Source organism: Manis javanica, chromosome 8 (assembly GCF_040802235.1).
Source record: "Manis javanica isolate MJ-LG chromosome 8, MJ_LKY, whole genome shotgun sequence".
Taxonomy (NCBI): domain Eukaryota; kingdom Metazoa; phylum Chordata; class Mammalia; order Pholidota; family Manidae; genus Manis; species Manis javanica.
In genome coordinates, this window is record NC_133163.1 from 8,258,869 (window position 1) to 8,273,156 (window position 14,288).

General features: G+C 43.1%; 1 long non-coding RNA gene across 4 annotated transcripts in view; it reads right to left on the minus strand.

Annotated features, from left to right (window-relative positions):
• Positions 1-1,139: 1,139 nt before the first annotated feature.
• Positions 1,140-14,288, minus strand: part of LOC140850700 (uncharacterized) — a 63,373-nt gene continuing 50,224 nt past the window's right edge. For 2 of the 4 annotated variants that reach the window (XR_012133686.1, XR_012133683.1), the window contains exons 2-4: positions 3,376-3,448; positions 3,043-3,183; positions 1,287-2,511 (exon numbers count right to left, since the gene is read on the minus strand). This is a non-coding gene — a long non-coding RNA (uncharacterized lncRNA). The other 2 variants (XR_012133684.1, XR_012133685.1) reach the window with 2 other exon arrangements.

A 14,288-nucleotide genomic window follows, 5' to 3' on the forward strand; every position in this document is an offset into this window, starting at 1 on the left:
GACCCTGGACCAGTCCCCGCCCTTCTCTGGGGCCCAGTTTCCACCTCTGCACCCAAAGGCACACCTGTGTCTGTAAATACAAGGGAGTCCGGGAGTCCTGGAGAGTCAACATAAGGGGCCAAGGTCAAAAAGCTAAGAGCAAGTGGATTTGGGAACCCTGAAAATGCCCCTCATACCAGCCACCTTCTCCATCCCTAATGACAAGGCTGGGGTCTGATTCCCCAGGGAGGTCATGGAAACTTGGGGGGTTCCTGAGCAGCATGGGGGATCCATGAGTCTATAAGGCAGCTGCTGAAAGGGAAGAGTAGGTTCTGGGAAGATCAACCCACAGTGGAAGTCTCCAGATGGAGCCATGGTCTCAGGGGTGACAGGAACTGCTGACAAACGCACAAGGACAGTGCCTTTTGATTCGCAGTGGGCAGTGATCCCAAGCTTCAGGTGTTGTCAGACAACCAGCAGTAGCCATGAGGACAGAACTTTCAAAACATTCCGTATACAGCAGAGAAGGTTTGGAGCAGGGAAGAAATATCCCAGAGGTGTCCACCATTCCCCATTTCATTGAAGGAAGATCTGGTTGCTACAACTTGTTCCTGGGGCAGGGATGGGATGGTGTGTGTGTGTGTGTGTGTGTGTGTGTAGGGAGTGGGGATTCTTGTATATTTATTCAATGAAAAATTTCTTCTCTTGTCTCTGTCAAAATAGATGCCAAATAGGTATAGATGTTCATTTTGTCTGTGTTTATGTGTGTTTTTTATAAGGCGAACAGGAGCCAAGATATAAAAGACCGTGGAGGTACACATTCAGATGACCTCCTTTATGGCTCATCACAGTCCTTACACTTTTAGGGCAATGGAATTTCTTCCAGGTACATCATGGCTCTGCCACCAACCCACTTCTCCAGACCTCAGTTTCCATTTCTGTAAATTAAGAAGCATAGAGCCGACGTCTCAGCACCTCTGAACCGTAACGAACCACAAGCCTGACCCCAATGGGAGAGACAAGCCCCCCAGGGACATGATGTACACAGATCAAATCAAAACGTCAATCAACCCACCCTGTGATGGGTCTCATACGAAATTCTTTTAATAAAATATGCAAATATTTTGCAGTAAATTGATTTCCCAGTTTCATTCTCTTATCTCCATATTTATTATTCATGATTCTTACTTGAAAACGTAAGGGGGGAAAAGTCTAGAATGGAGAGCTCACTGCTTTGTTGTGGTTATTGTTCGCCCAGTGTTATCCTCCTCCGAGTCAAAGGTAGATGTGAATCCAGTCCTGAGAACCAAACGCAAGAAGGTATTCATTCATCAAAGGCCACACACCTTCACTTCCTGGCAAATGTCAATAAAAGTGTGACTTTGATGAGGAAAATGAGGATCATTTAAGCCATGACTGTTGGATATTGCTGTTTCACTTGTTAAAGGTGAATACATTGTATCTTGGTCAAGAATTTGACAAAACAGAAAAACCCGGGAAAGTTTATTTCTTGACTGGAGAGCTTTCTTTAATAGAAGAGTATTTGAAGGTTAGTCATTGTGTTTCGGATACAAAACCTGGACCCCAAAGGTCCAGTCCCAGAACAATGTCCTGTTAAAAGCAGTGAAGTCCAAACAGGAACTTCAACCATTAGTCACACCACTTGAAGAACATAACCCATAACAACTGCTAAAAAAAGCCCATGACGCGTCCTCTCCTGTTTTCCGTCTCTCTGCAACTCCTTCTGTCCTTCCCCAGCCGACTTCTTTATCCCTCAGGCCCTTGCACCCAGGCCACCGTGCTCTGGGCCACTAGTCCCCCCTGTGCCCTGCCTGTGCAGGCTTTCAGTCCCCCAGCTCCCAGGGAGGAAAACTTAACCACCCTGCTCTTGTTGAGGACTTCGGCCCTACTGGGTTCTACCTGTTCTGCCTTCGCCCATTGCAGTGAGTTCAAAGCGGGTGATGGGGGAAATATGACCACGAGGTGGCAGTAGCATGCAGAGATCTTTATTTGGGTGCCACTTGGACAGGATTGTTTGTGACAGAAGTCCCTTTAGCAGGACCCTGTCCAGAGGCAATGAAGAAAGTGGGGAGGCCACCACCCCAAAGGGAAGGAAGGCAAAGGAAATCCTAGGGGAGAGGGCGGTTGAAGAGGGGTCTTCCATGCCTATGAGATGTCCCACGGAGATACCCTGGGTCAGGGAGCTTGAAAGGGCAACATCAGCCTGGGGTCTTGAGAGCCACAGGGTTTCTCTTATCCATGGCTAGCAGCTACTGAGCACAGTTTCTGAGAGTAGGTAAAGCAACTGGGTTCTAACTGGCTAAAAAATCCCTTTGTTTGGGCTGACTTTTAAACAGTTCAATGTGCACAAAAAAGATTCTATGGGCTTTTGAACATACAGGTCCCGGCCTGTGGCCTCATTCCAGCTGGTGGTTGATGTCGGCTTTTGGCTGGGGCGCCTCAGTTTTTCTCAGTGCGTCTCACCCTCCAGCAGGCTGGACCAGGCTGCTTTGTGCATTAGCAGAAATATTCCTAAAAAACAAGTTCAACTGTGCAAGCACTTAGTGACTCTACTTACATCATACGTATTGATTTCTCATTGGCCAAAGCAAGCCAAACACCATAATGCTGAGTCCGTGTAGGTGGGGACCCCATGAAGACAAGGGTCCCTGGAGCTGTGACTCATCTGGGACCATTACTTTAACAATCTATCACAACCCCAAGCCACAAGGACGGCTTTTTATATGGTGTCCATTTTTCCATCTGTCGGAAGAAACCATTTTCAGCCTGGACTCCAGCCGGGCAGTTTCTCTTTCTGCAAAGTGGATCCTGACAAAAGGACTTGGGTGAAGGTAGTTTGCTTAGGAAGCAATCAGGGAAGCCCAAGGGAGGGAGGAGGGAAAATGAGGCGGGGCAGAGAGGAAATCCAACCGAGTGCTGAGGTAGGGGGGTAAGCTCTGTGGGAAGCTTGCCCTTGGCCCTGCCGGGGCCCCTCTGAGAAACCATGTGAGCAGGCCTCAGGATTTACCATCAGAGCATGGGGAAGTCAAAGTGTCCATCTACCTCTGGTTGAGCAGGTGTAGCAACTTTCGAGATGACGGAGCAATCCAGAAGGAAGAGAACAAGAGACACTCAGGCACTTGGAGGTAGGAAGGTGTCACTGGGCTGGAAACAGTCAGCCCCAGCCGCAGGTGAGCCAGTGGGCTGAGGGGACATGGGCCAGGGCATCAATGGCATCTTATACAGACATATAGGGAAATCCCTGCCACCAGCAAAATGCAGGTACAGGGCAGCCAATACCCACAGATAAACTGAGAGCCCAAAAGCAGAGGGAAAGGGGACCAAGCTACAGAAAATCCACATCTTAGCAATGCACAACCCTCACCAGGGACTCACCTGAGCAATGGAGAGGACCACCCCCAGGATCATCAATGAGAAAGAGTCAGTACCAAAAGGAAGCTCGGAGTAACTGCAAATGAGGAGACATAGATACATGTTGCAAATAGAAATAAGGGGCTAACGCCAGAAAGTGATCTCCTTCCTGGTATTCGCGTGTGAAACAAAAGCTGCTTGGGAACCAGGAAGCTCTCCCCTATTTCCTGGCAACAAGGGACCAGGAACTTCATAGCAGAATCTTAAGTAGTAGCTGTGGTTGGTTGTAGATCATTATGCTTAACCGTGTAGTTCGCTATATGGCCCTATTTCACTGATTCTGAAAAGCACATCTTTTCACATTTCACATTTCCAAAGTCGGGACGCATTTTATCATTTACAACTGGCAGAATTTGCTTCTTCCTTGCTACATAAAATAATGGGGCACGTTAGATTTGATGGTGTCTTAGATATGATGAGCGGTAGGAGTGCGCATTTCAGAGCATGAGTTCAGCCAGGTTAGAATAATCCTTTCATTGATTAAAGTCTCAAATTGAAGAACTCCTCCACTGTATAGTTGCAGAGATGTCTAACCCTCCCGCCTTTTCCTGTTGAGATTCTGAGGCCCAAGGAGGCGCACAGAGGAGATCCGCAGTCCTCCTTACAGAACCTGGCTTCTCAAGTGCCTGCTTCTGCTTGGGTTACACAAGCTATATTTTATTATTCAAAATTTTAACTTTTGAAAGAACTTTCACATTTATCAGAAAGAGCACATGCTAAGAAATCTAAAAAGCACAATGACAGAACAGGGGCTCTAAATTAATATTTGGTTCAGCAGCACGTGGCAGAAGGCCTAGAATATTCCAGATTAAACAATTGGAGGTTCATTTCTCTCTCATGTGGAAGAACGCTGCAGGAAGGTGATTCTAGGCTGGAACAGTAGTTCCACGGTCACCAAGAGTCCAGGCTCCTTCTGTTTTCCTTACCCAGCTTCCAAGCACAATCATTTCCATTCTCAGGGTTACCTCGTGGTCCAAGGTGGCTGCTGGAGCCTCCACTATCTCATCTCCAATGCAGGCTAAAGGAGAGAAGCAACACGGAAGGGCAGGCAGGACTCCCTCCCCACCTTCTTTTAGGGACCTTCCATAGAGGCTCTGCCCAGCAGCTTCAGCATGCATCGTTGCCTGGTCACATGACTACCTTTAGCTCCAAGGGAGGCAGGGAGGTGTGATCTTTTAGCTGGGTGCTGTGTTGTCTCCAGGTGTGGAGATCGTAAGTTTAGGAGACCTGAATGAGGAGGCAGCCTAGAGCCCCGGATCCCACAGTCCTGACTGTGTTGACACCCTCGCTCCCTGGGAGCCATGCACGCTGCCCCGAGTCTGCTGCACATCAGATCAGCCCATCAAAGGCTGCAGACAGGAGACCATCGTCCCCATCTCCGCAACAGGAGAAGGTCCCAAGTGGGAAAGTGCAAAGCTGTCAAACATGCTCTTTGCTTTTGTTTCTGGAAGTGGACATGGGCTCCTACCTCTGTCACGAGGCTTCTCACCCCCATTAGCACACTCCAGACCACAAGGGAGAAAGGGGCCTGGTTATTCATGTACTTTCCAGGCAGGAGATCCGGAGTGGGCCTTTTCCATGGTCACTGGTGGTCTCTGCATCCCACCAGCTCCACAGGAATCCGGGCCATGGCGAAATGTTCTTAAAAGAGGAAAATTACCCAGAAAGCGCCTCCCAAAGAAAAGTCGGCTCTAAGAAAGTTTGTGCGTGTTGCAAAGCATTATCTTTAAGTCCTCCAGCTAGGCTAAAAGCCTATCCCATCCTCCCTGGGATTTCTAGTGAATTAATAATGCCACTGATGAATATTCAAAAGTAGGCAGCTATTGTGCCTCCAAGCACATAATTAATTATTCATTACACATTTTTATTCACTGAATTAAAAAACACAGGGTACTCTGGGAAATGAAGTGTACTTCACTGCAGGGGCATGAAATTCCACACTGCCCCTTTAAGGACTATTATTCTCTATTTGTGGTTACCAGGCAACATAAATGCTGGGCAATTAGATCATGGGTTGTCCCTGAAGACTGATGGGATAATAAGCAGTAGTTAAGTATTAAGTTGACCCAGTGAAGGTCCCATATGAATAAACCTGGGTAGAACCACAGCTGGTGTCTTTAAAATGAAACTTTTACATTAATACCATACAAAAGGTGATTCTGTTCCAGGGGAACACGTCGGCAAAACTCGCTCATCGGCAAACCCAGCATGGGTTCAATGTGTTTGCCCCTCTGACCCCGCTGCAGTTGCAAAGCTGTGCAGGGAGAGTGCTGTCCACTCCCGGAGTCACAGCGGCTCACCTCCAGGGGACAGCTGCGCTGAGGCTTCCGCATTAAGTCTCAGCTTCCAAGAAAGAAAATGCACGGCTTGGGGATCTTCCAAGCAGATTGCAGGGGGAAGTAACGAAAGCTGAGTTCCTCTGCTAGAGGTACTGAAATCTCAGCAGAGGCCAGCCCTGGCAGGAAGGCCTGGCAGAGGAGCGCACAGGCTGCCCCCTTGCTCAGGAACGCTCCCTCCTCCCTGCATTCCAGCCCCAGGTGGACCTTCCTGCCCTTGACTCAAGGGCCAAGTCCTGACTAGTCCAGGACTGGAGCTCTGGGTCTATGTGGCTGCCTCTCTCCTAGATGCCACGTTCCCCAGGGATCAAATTCAGGTCCTGATCACATCTGTGTCCTCAGAGTCTAGCACATAGTAGGCTCTCAACAATGATTACTGAATAACTATTAAGAGTTTGGGAAATTATTAATCGTGCTGTTTGTTTGTAAAGCAAAGCTTGGAGTAATGATCTCATTTAGTTGTTAGTTTGTGAATCTATTGGCTCTTCTTAAATGCCCGAGTGCCGCCAGCAGGGATGCCATATACAGTCAAGTAGGTTGTGCACTGCAAAAAGGACAGATGGCCAAAGAGGTGAGTGGAAACTGAAATCTAGCCCATGGTCCAATTGTCAAATCATATGCCTATCCAGAGGGGCCGCCTGTTTCTAAATCTCACAAAAGCACTAACAGCAGCCCTGACTGTAGTTAGAACGTGAGTGGCGGGAAGGTAGACCTGGCTTTAAAAAAGCAGAGCCAGCGCTCCTGATAAGGAAGACGCAACAATCAATATGCACAGGCAGAGTCCAGAGACCAAAGGCCACAGGCATCACCACTGTGGCTCAAGAGACAAAAACCCGCAGGCAATGCCTGCTTTCTGTCCTGCACAGCCCCTGGTATGTGGCTGTAGACAGCCTGAGGACAAGACAGAGGCCCACGAGGATCCTCACTGTTGCTTTAGAGATGCGGCGAGAAGGTGTCGGGTCTGGGCGGTGAGGATCAGCAAGACAGAAACCAGGACATTTGTATTATGTGAATCTCAAAGCACCCTTGTGGGCTGTGTGTTATCCCTACCTGCAGATGGGAAGAACGAGGCTTGGAGAGTTTAAACAACCTGCCCATAATCACAGAGCTAGAAAAGAACAGGGTTTCAACCCAGACAGGCTGGTGCAGAGCCCACACTCTTAACCAGGGCTGATATTCAAACCAGTTAGAAACGAGTAGTGTTAGAACAGATACCAGCCTTGGGGATAGAGTAGAGTCCTGCGCAGAGATCAGCAAGTACAGATGAGGCACCAGGAAATGACAGGGCTGGGCCTTCCTGCTCAGGCAGAGCCCTTAACTCACTTCTGGGCAGTAGAAACAGAAATCAAAGCTGATGATGGAGATCCCAGGTCCTGGACCTGGCAGGCCCGCTGCAGAGCACCCCTGGACACATCCCCCAGCTCCCCACTGGTAGAACAAAGGCTTTGGGTTGGAAAATCTCCTAGGAGCATTTCAACAACAGCATTTTATAATTCCATGTTTCTAATAAATGCAAACACTATTGAAAAGAAAAGGAAAAAGAAAAACATCTGCACTTTCTGCCACTGAGGTTTTGTGGTGGTGTTTTTATTTTTATTTTTAAGCTCAGAATGTCCTGTAATTCCCACTGGTGACAGGAGATGATGGTTTTATTGTAGTTGTAGTTCATTAATTTGTAGACAAAAATGTGAAAACACAGCTTATCTCTGTCTGCAGACACTTTGCTATGCCACAGTATGAAACAGTTCTGGGTTGAAGATAAAGAACTGCTGTCTAGAGTTCTGTGATATGAAGCAGAGAAGACAATTCCCCCAAAGCTAAGTGGTCTCCATGTTAGACATGAGAGATGTGGCTGCAGCAGTCTCTAGGTGACGCTGAAGTTTGTCAGGCAGGAACAGAGTGCAGGGCTGGGGAAGCTGCGGAGGAGTCAGAACAGCCCACTCTGCTACCCTTTCATCCCAACCCACCCTTCCTACCCTGATCTTTTGCAGAACTTCCCAGAGCTGTTGGGGCACTAACTACCACCAACACTTCCTTCCTACATGCTTTTCTTGAGAGCAAGGACTTTATCTCAGTTGTTTATGCAATCTGTGCTCCTAACACAGTGCCTGAAATGGAATGAACACTTGATGAAAGTTTGACAAATGAAAGAAAGAATGGACGGATGGATGGATGGATGAGCAACCCAGAGATTCTGAGTGGCTCCTCTCTTCATTCTCAAGAAGGTAGAATTTGAAAATCTAAGAACTTAATAGAAAGAATATTCTTGTAAATGTCCTCCAGGTCTTCTCATGACTACAGCTCTACTTTTGAGACATCACAAGTGAGTACTGGAAATACGTTCTGGTATAGCAGAGCAAGGAGTGATGATAAAATGGACAAAATTGTCAAAACAACCATTTCAGAGATCTGTAAATCAACAAAAGCCACACACCAAATTGAGAAGTGGTTATTCGTGAAAAACTACTGCACTTCAAAAAAGAACAGTGAAAGTACATAGTATTCTTGCCTGAGGTTGCTGCTATCCTCCACCCCAATTCCTTCTCCCCAGGTGGAGCAAACCATGAAAACTGGGAGGTTTGATGACAGGAGGATGAGTTGATTTGGAGCGGAGCGCTGAAAAACCCAGCCCCTGGTGGCATTGTCAGTAACAGCAATTTCCGTGGCAGGTGCACAGGGAAGATCAGCGGTTCAACTAGCTAGCCTGAGGTTGCAGTTCTCATTAAGGGCAAGTACAGACCAGCAGCATAGCCATGAATTTAACAGGGAGATGTGGGAAGTGAGACAAAAATAGGAAGCCTTGATAAGCTCTTGACCCATCCATGTAGGAGAGACTGGAAGAGCCCAAGCTATACAGACCTCTCAGGCTGACTGTCAGCCTGTATGCATGTGCTGAGAAGATATGAAAGAAAAAGTGGGGACACACTGAAAAACTGCTTGAACTTTGGATGCACTTCTTTACCTCTACACACTGATCGAGCAGCAGAAGACTGAAGCCCAGTCAGCTCATGGTGTTTGGGCACAATTTCTAACCAACCAGTAGGCTATACAAATACAGGAGTAAGTTCTAGGTAGCCAGGCTTTTAAAAAAAAAGAGAAATAGAGAAAAAAAATTTTTTAAGGAAGTAGAAACATAAGAAAGAATCAACAAATTTAAAGATAGAGAAAAAAAGATCCAATCTGAAGAAAAGAGGAAGAAGAAAATTAATAATAATGAGCAATGCCTTAGACATGTAGGTTATATCAACATATGTGTAATGGGAATTCCAGAAGCAGGAGAGAGAAAGAGAGAGACAAAGACAGAGGTGGAGAAGGAGGCGAACAGAAAGAAATAATGGCCAGAAGATCCCCCCCCCAAATGACATATTCTAGAAGCTCAATGAACCACAAGTAGAATAAACACAAAGAAATCCACCCTAGACACATGTAGTCAGATTGTTGGAAGACAAAAAGAAAATCTTGAAAACACCAAGAGAAAAAAATGACTGATCACATACAGGGGAACAACAATATTACTCATGGCAGGCTTCTCATCAGAAACAAGCAGGGCCAGAAGGCAGTAGAGCCACAGATTTAAAATGCTGAAGGAAAAAACTGTCACCTAAGAATTCTGTATCCACTAAGACTATTCTTCAAATAACAAAAGTGAAATGGAGACATTCACAAACAAACAGTGGCTGAGATAATTTGTCGCTAGCAGACCTGCCTTACAAGAAGCACTGAAGAAAGTCCTTGAAGCTGAAAGGAAATAGCATCAGACAGTAAAATGAATCAGTGCAAAGAAATGAAAAACATCAGAAAAGGTAAATATGTGGATAATACAAAAGACTATTTTTTATCTCTTCCTAACTTTTAAAAAAGATATAAGATTGCAGAAAACAGTAACTACAACATTGTATTGTTGGGTCTATAACACACACACACACACACACACACACAAACATATATATATATAATATATATATGACAATAACAGCACAGAAGAGGGGAGGAAATGGAGCTATGTTGGAGCAATGGACTAACTTAGATGAATTAAGTTAGTAGTAGTCTGAAGTAGACTGAGACATAATAAAAAGCATGTTGTAATCCCCAGAGCAACCACTTAAAAGTAAACAAACAAACAAATAAATAAATTCAAAACCAGTTTTTTTTAAGCCAACAAAGGAATTAAGATGCTAAAATGCTATTTAGTGCAAATGAAAGTGAGAAAGAAAAAATAAAGGAAGAGAAAAGGCATAGGGCATATAGAAAACAAACAGCAAAATGAAGATGTAACTCCAACCACATCAATAATTATGCTAAATGTGAATAGAGAACATATGACATAATAGAGCTAGAGTAGCTATATTAATATCAGATAAAATACAGGACAAGAAGTATAACTTGAAACAGAGGGACATTTCATAGTGATGAAAAGGATCAACTTATTCATAAAATATAACAGCTCTAAATATATACACATCTAACAACAGAATCCTGTAATGTATGAAATAATAATTAACAAAATTGCAGGACTCTTCACAATAGGCAAGATGTGGAAGCCATCCAAATGTCTATCAATGAATGAACAGATAAACAAAATGTGGTATGTATATATAATGGAATATCATCCAGCCTTAAAAAAGGAGATTCTGCCACCTGCTACCACATGAATGAACCTTGAGAACATTCTGCTAAGTGAAATAAGCCAGTTACAAAAAGACAAATCCTCTATGATTCCACTTATTTGAGATATCTAAAGTAGTCAAATTCATAGAAATGGAAAGTAGAACGGTGGTTTCCAGGAGCTAAGGGAGGGAGCGATGGGAAGTTATTGTTTAATGGGCATAGAATTTCAGTTTTGCAAGATGAATAAATTGTAGAGATCTGCTGCACAACAATGAATATGCTTAACACCACAGAGCAGTATACTTAAAAATGGTTAAGACGGTATATTTTATATTATTTTTACTACAATCAAAACTAATTTTTTTAATTGTAGGAATAGACAATTAATAATAATAGTTGTAGACTTCAATTACCCCATTCTCAATAATTGATAGAATAACTAGACAAATCGGCAAGAATATAGAAGATAACACTATCAACCAACCTGACCTAACCAACATCTATAGAACACTCACCCAATGACAGCAGAATACACAATCTTTCAAGCACGTATGGAACATTCTCAAGGATAGATTATATTCTAGGCCATAAACCAGTCTCAGTAAATTTAAAATGATTGAAATCATATAAAGTATGTTCTGATCACTATGGAATTTACTTAAAATCAAAAACAGAAAGAAATTTGGGGAATCCCCAAGTATTTGGAAATTAAACACCACACTTCTTTATAACCTGTGGGTCAAAGAAAGAAAATCACTAGAGAAACTAGAAAATATTTTAAATGAATGTAAATTAAAACAAACATATCAAATTTTCTGAGATGCACTAAAGCAGAGCTCAGAAGGAATATATAACTTCAAATGTTTTTATTAAAAAAAATTTCTCAAATTAATAACTTAAGCTTCCACCTTAAGAAATTAAAAAACAAAGATCAAAATAAACCCAAAGCAACCAGAAGGAAGTAAATAATAATGATGAGATCAGAATCCAGTGAAATATAAAATATATAAGCAACAGAGAAAATCAATGAAAACAAAAGTTCATTCTTTCAGAAGATCAGCAAATTGACAACATTTAGCTAGCCTGATCAAGAAAAAAAGAAGACACAAATTACAAAGACCAAGAAAGAGGGAATATTACTGTCAACCACAAGTTAAAAAGCATTATAAGAGACACTGTGGGCAACTTTATCCAATAGATTAGACAACTTAGGTGAAATGGATAAATTCCTAGAGAGGCACAAATTACCAAAACTGACTAAAGAAGATATAGGAAATATGAAGAGACCTATAATTAGTTTTAAAAAATTAACAGCAATTTAAATATTCCACAAAGAAAATCTCAGTCTTCAATGATGAAGTCTATCAAATATTTAAAGAAATAATACTGACCCTTTACAAATGCTTTCAGAAAATTCTATTATCATTCTATTAGATAATATTACCTTGACACCAAGGTCAGACAATATTCCACAAGAAACAAAAACCATAGATCAATATACCCCAGGAACAAAGATGTAAAAAATTTTAACAAAACATTAGGAAACCAAATCCAACAATATATAAAAATGATTATTCACCATGACCAAGTAAGATTTGTCCCAGAAATGCAAAGTTGGTTTAAGATCTGAAAATCAATTAATAAGATACATTACATTAATAAAATAAAGGACAAAACCACATGATCTGAAGATACAGAAAACTATTTTGACAAAATTCTAACGTGTGGCAAAAGCTCTCAACAAGTAGGAATAGAAAGGAAATTCCTCAACCTGATAAACAGCATCTACCAAAAAAAAAAAAAACCCTATTGCTAATATCCCACATAATAGTAAAAAGACTGCACACTCTCTCCCTAAAATCAGCATCAAGACAGAGATTTTGGAGAGACAGTCCATGCACACAGATTGGAGACTCAATATTGCCAAATGACAGTTCTGCCCAAATTGATATACATTCAGGATAATCCTTAGCAAAATCTCAGATGGTTTTTTTGTAGAAATTGATTAGCTGATCCTAAAATTCATATAAAAATGCAAAGGACTCAGAATAACCAAAAGAATTTTCTAGAAGAACAAAGAGCTTACACTACAGGACTTTACAACTTACAATAAAGCTACTCTCATCAAATAATGTGTTATAGGCAGAAGGATGACATCGACGGGGCAGAGCTGAGGGTCCGTCCAGCTTATTGACTGTTACATGTATCATCAGCAGAGTTTTGACAAAGGTGTCAAAGCAATTCAATGAGGGAAAGAATAGTCTTTTCAACAAATGGAACTGAGACAACTTGGTGTTCATACACAAAAGAATGAATTTAGACCCTTACCTCATACTATATACAAAAAATTCAAAATGGATTATAAACTAACATATATGAACTAAAACTATAAAATTTCTACAAGAAAATTTAGCAAAAAATATTTGTGCGTTGGAGTAAGCAAAGAGTTTTTAGATACAACACTAAAAGCACCATTCATACAAGAAAAAAATCATAAATTGTGCTTCATCAAATTAAAAACATGTACTTCAAAAAACACCATTAAGAAAATGAAGAGAGACAAAAGATGGTGGCGTGAGAGGTGAGACAGAGACCTCCTCCTAAAACCACATGTAATACAAAAATATAATTAATACAACTAATCCTAAAAGAACAACAGGGAAGAAGGCTATCTCAGACTGCATACACCTGTGGAATAGAACAGATCTCATAGAACAGGGTAACGTACCAAAGTGGTGACCTGGCAGACCCAAGCCTTTCCCCCATCCCAGCTCACCAGCAGGAGGAGCAGGGAGGGAGTGGAGGCCTGGGACTGCTGAATACTTAACTCCAGAGATCTGCTCTGGGAGCACGAACCTACATTGCATGGTGCTCTGGCGATTAGTGGGGTTGGAAAGCTAAGACAGGCAGAATACCTGGAGAGACTGAGATTCCAGCTGCTTGTGGAAAACAGGGCAGTCTAAGAGACTACCTAAAAGCGAGAGGGCTGCTAAAGGGGCAAGGATTGCACAGAGCCTACTGCTAAGGAGAAAGGACAAGTAGACAAAATTGTCTGGGTATACTCTGCCCAGCAGGGTGGGAACTATCATGATCTTCAGTGCTCCATCCCCCTGGCTGGCTACACAGCTCCAAGGCCCCCCACCTTGATATGCAGCTTGCTGTGCCTTCCTCCCAGCCAAGCCTCACCTGGCTCACAAACTGGCAAACCCTGCCCTGGCCTCAGGCCAGCCAGAGGAAAGCCCTGACAACAGCAGGTACAAACGCAAAGTATAGAGGCTTACACCTTTGTGTTCGGTCCACTGATTCTGGCAGTGGAGCCAGGCGTAGGAGCCAGGAAGCAGGAAACAGCTCTTTCCTCCCCCCGGGCACCAGCACCACTCCCCTGCAACCCCCAACATTGCTCTAGGGGCTGAGCAGCTCCAGAGAGTAGAGCTTCTGGGTACTAGAGGGTGCCACATACAAATATGAAACATCAAAGGAACCTGGTTCAAAGCAAAATCTCACAAACACCAGAAAAAGAATCAAGTGAGACTGAACTAATCAATCTTCCTGAAAAAGATTTCAAAATAAAAATCATAAACATGCTCCTGGAGGTACAGAAAAATATTCAAGAACTCAGGAATGAATTTAGGATGGAGATCGAATCATTCAGGAACACAATGGAGGGTTTTAAAAGCATATTAGATACAGTGGAGGAGATGATAAATGAAATAGAAGAGGAATACAAAGCTGAGGCACAGAGAGAAAAAAGGATCTCTAGGAATGAAAGAATACTGAGAGAACTGTGTGACCAATCCAAACAGAACAATATTCACATTACAGGGATACCAGAAGAAGAAGAGAGAGAAAAAGGGATAGAAAGTATCTTTGAGGAAGTCATTGCTGAAAACTTCCCCAATCTGGGGAAGGAGATAGCCTCTCAGGCCATGGAGG